This window comes from Raphanus sativus, chromosome 1 (assembly GCF_000801105.2).
Source record: "Raphanus sativus cultivar WK10039 chromosome 1, ASM80110v3, whole genome shotgun sequence".
Lineage (NCBI taxonomy): Eukaryota > Viridiplantae > Streptophyta > Magnoliopsida > Brassicales > Brassicaceae > Raphanus > Raphanus sativus.
Window position 1 is genome coordinate 25,845,966 of NC_079511.1, and position 4,771 is coordinate 25,850,736.

A 4,771-nucleotide genomic window follows, 5' to 3' on the forward strand; every position below is an offset into this window, starting at 1 on the left:
GAAAAAAAAACTTTGTAATAAGCATCCTAATGACTAATGAGTGTTTAAGCACCGTTTTAGACGATCCTGATTGATCCATAACCCTGCAAAAACTAACGCTGCAAATTGAGTTAACGAGTTTATTACAGAGACTTTGGTTTCTTATTACATACGGTTAGCCCACTGAAAAAACATTACAGGAAACAAGATACTCTGAAGTAACTCAGAACAATAACAAAAAGAGAAAAAATATGTATACAACATATAGGGAATCTCCATTCCTGTATTTACAATTTTTGGTTTACAATGTGAACCAGACCTCATCAAGGCGCTTGCTACCACCACCACCGAGATCTCTAGTTCATGGCAATCCAAAACGTGAATATGTTTTGTTGGTTTTTGATGTATAGGCTCTGCTTGTATCTAAAGATCATTGATTGATACTCAAGAGGTATGTAAAAAATAATAACTATAACAAGGATCAAGAAAGTGGAGACTTACATACTCTGTTGTTATTGCTGGATTTTCCTGAATTCTGTAAGAACTGGGTGGATATTCTCAAAGGCTGTCTACGTCTCTTCTCTTTTCTGATAGTGTAATTCATCAGATGACCCCAAATATTTTTAATGACAAAAATGTGTTAAATCATTCAGAGAGAATGTAAAAGATTATTTGTTTTACCTTGGCTCCGGTTATAACAATCTTTCCAGACACAAAAAATAAGGAGTACTATCTTTGGTTGTTTACTTTCATCCTATATATCAGTCCTGGGAATAGTTCAGGCTCGTACTGGAGAGAGAGAGAGAGAGAGATGCGAACCATCAGACATATTATCTCCATTTTATACAACTAGAAATGCTATACAATTCGTGAGGTTATCACTTACACTTGAGAGTACGCAAGACCTTCAAGCCTAATGGGGAATTTGACATCACAAGACCCTACAATGTTCTGAATCTTGAAATCCTGCAGTACGTTAACAGCAATTTCATTACAAGACTTGTATTCATGGTTTCTTCTTTCATTGGAAAAATATACAGCGTATACTGGATCCGAACCAGAGATATATATATATCTATGAGTACCTTGAATTGTGCAGGAAAGCGAAGCTTTTGAACAATCCGAGCGTACTGGGAAAAGAAAAACAAAACAAAAAAGTAACTGAAATTATTTTAAAGAACTCAGGACAGTATGAGAGGAGATTGTTTTACCTTTCTTGCAGCCAGCTTTGAAAGTTGTTCACTCTTAGCTCCTGTACACACCTAAAAAAGTAGACAGCATAGAAGCTACGTTGCATAAGAGAACATGGTAGATCGATCAATAAGAGAAAAAAAGGTGACCAAATATGCTATGAAGCCAATGTAACAATACCATTTTCCCAGAAGCAAAGATCAACGCTGTGGTCTTTGGCTCTCTAATCCTCATAATTACCGCTGGAAAATTTAAACACAAGGATGAATAGGATTTATTTAGAGTATACAAACAAAACTAGTTTGAACTTCCTACAGCCAACTAGATTTTGACCCGCGCTTTTGAAGCGCGGAATATTTTACGATGAAAATTTTCACTAATAATTTAACAAATATTTTGGTAAATTTTAAAGAGTGTGTATTTAAAATATTTTTGCATTTAAATCAGTATTTTTAAATTCAACCCGATTGTGATTATACCGGTTAATCCGGAGATCTGACAATTCAATTTATGTTTTTAAAATATTTATATTAAAAAATCACTAAAATCCCAGACTAACCGATTGAACTGATGGATGACCGATATATAATCTAATTGGATTTAAATTGTAATAGCTTCATAATTTGTAATCTTATAATCGAAATTTTAAAGTTCACTATTTTGTAATTTATGATAGTGAACTTTAAAATTATGACGTTTCTACAAAATTTTAAAAAGAAAATGATAGATATGAAATAACTAAGATTAATTATTGTATTATTTGGAAACATTGATAGTAGTATAAAAATATATTGTTTGGAAACATTGATAGTAGTATAAAGAAATAAATATATTGTTTGGAAACATTGATAGTAGTATAAAGAAATAAGTATATTGTTTGGAAATATGGATAATAGTATAAAGAAAGGAACATAAAGTGATTTAATGTATGTTTAACTATAAAATATAAAGGTGTATTTAATTTAAAAACTTACAAAATAAATGTTAGGTCCAACAGAATGTTTCTTTTTCAATAAGATAGATAAGGTTCAGAAAGAAAGAAAAAATGAAAACTTTGCATAAGTGTAACCCAAAAATGAATCATTTTATAAATGAATACAGAGATGTAGAAAAATAGTGGCTCTCAAAGGTAGACAACAGTCGAATTCATTGATTGTATCACAAGGGCTTTGATTATTGAACTCTATACGCTACATTTTTATATAGCTTCGATCGCGCTAATACATGCCTAAATATGAACGATTATTGGGTGAAGTTCCAAATCTTGTAAACCGTCAATATCAGCAAACCACATCCAACAAAAATGGTCGTGTAATATTTTTTTTTAAATGGTAGTTTTCTATATCTTATCATTCAAATCTTTTTTTTATCATCTATCTTGTTAAAACATAAACATTCTAACTTCTTTTAGGTGGATTTTAAAATTGTACATTACATTATTATTCTTAGCCTAACCTTTCATTTAAATATTTCTTTAGAGAGTTTAATATCAAGCACCTATCTTTTAACTCCACCGTAAGTAATATTATCCTATCATTTAACTCCACCGTAATTATCATTTAACATCACCTCTTTTTATCTATTCATTCATTTAACATTAACTCCATTGAACTTTCATATGAACGTAAATCATTTGACTATAATTTAACTCCACCGCAAATTATTTACAAAATATCTAAATCATTTGACTATCATTTAACACCACCGTATATATTATATAATAGTACAAATATAACAACCCCTCTCTTTTATTATAGTCAAATGAATACAACAAATGTCTCCAATATAAATATTACACGAGTCTGAGTTCTTAAAAATAAATATATAAATAAATAGAAATAAAAATAAATGTTACACATGTTATTAAAAATATAAACGAGTCCAAAATATGTCATTGCCCAGTTTTAACTATCTTGATCCAATTATCTCCCAAACCAATGGAATAAATTAACCAAATAATTTAACAACATGTTTCAACCACATCAGTACTTTTTGTTGAAACTCAATACTAAAGATATCATAATATTTTTTTCTTGATGCTCAAATAATAAATATACACTAAATAGAAACATCAATTTATTCTTTAAAAATAATCAATTTTGGGAAAACCCTTCACCAAGTTAAAAATATATTCTTATTTCAATAATAGAAACATCAATTCAAACTTTTAAAAAATCGATTAAGAGTTTACTATACCTAAAATCTTGGTGGCAATCAAATATTCACAATCAAATTTATAGATTTGAAATATCGTAAATATGGAAAACCACCTTTCTCCAAGATTAATCTACTATACCAAAAATCTCGGTTTCATGGGATTTTGTATTTATGTATATCTAACTTAATAGGTAACTTGACGTATTATGGGATTTCAATAACAGAAACATCAATTTTAACTTAAAAAATCAATTATGAGTCTACTAGCCTAAAAATAAATTAAAGAAAAGGAAAATAAGATGTAGCTATTTTTTTTCTCTCTTTCCTGGATAATTTGTTGTTACTAATAGGCTTATTAATTATATATGGACATGTACATTTATAATGAAACTAGGTGTTTTCCTCCACCATGTGCAGTAAAAGAATTTTAAAATATTTTTAATCTATCTTATTAAAACATAAACATTCTAACTTCTTCTAGGTGGATTTTAAAATTGTACATTACATTATTATTCTTAGCCTAACCTTTCATTTAAATATTTCTTTAGAGAGTTTAATATCAAGCACCTATCTTTTAACTCCACCGTAAGTAATATTATCCTATCATTTAACTCCACCGTAATTATCATTTAACATCACCTCTTTTTATCTATTCATTCATTTAACATTAACTTCATTGAACTTTCATATGAACGTAAATCATTTGACTATAATTTAACTCCACCGCAAATTATTTACAAAATATCTAAATCATTTGACTATCATTTAACACCACCGTATATATTATATAATAGTACAAATATAACAACCCCTCTCTTTTATTATAGTCAAATGAATACAACAAATGTCTCCAATATAAATATTACACGAGTCTGAGTTCTTAAGAATAAATATATAAATAAATAGAAATAAAAATAAATGTTACACATGTTATTAAAAATATAAACGAGTCCAAAACATGCCATTGCCCAGTTTTAACTATCTTGATCCAATTATCTCCCAAACCAATGGAATAAATTAACCAAATAATTTAACAACATGTTTCAACCACATTAGTACTTTTTGTTGAAACTCAATACTAAAGATATCATAATATTTTTTTCTTGATGCTCAAATAATAAATATACACTAAATAGAAACATCGATTTATTCTTTAAAAATAATCAATTATGGGAAAACCCCTTCACCAAGTTAAAAATATATTCTTATTTCAATAATAGAAACATCAATTCAAACTTTTAAAAAATCGATTAAGAGTTTACTATACCTAAAATCTTGGTGGCAATCAAATATTCACAATCAAATTTATAGATTTGAAATATCGTAAATATGGAAAACCACCTTTCTCCAAGATTAACCTACTATACCAAAAATCTCGGTTTCATGGGATTTTGTATTTATGTATATCTAACTTAATAGGTAACTTGACGTATTATGGGATTTC

At 28.4% G+C, this 4,771-nt stretch overlaps 1 pseudogene; it reads right to left on the reverse strand.

Annotated features, from left to right (window-relative positions):
• Nucleotides 1-491: 491 nt before the first annotated feature.
• On the reverse strand, nucleotides 492-4,292 carry LOC108849923 (TATA-box-binding protein 2-like; annotated as a pseudogene).
• Nucleotides 4,293-4,771: the final 479 nt, after the last annotated feature.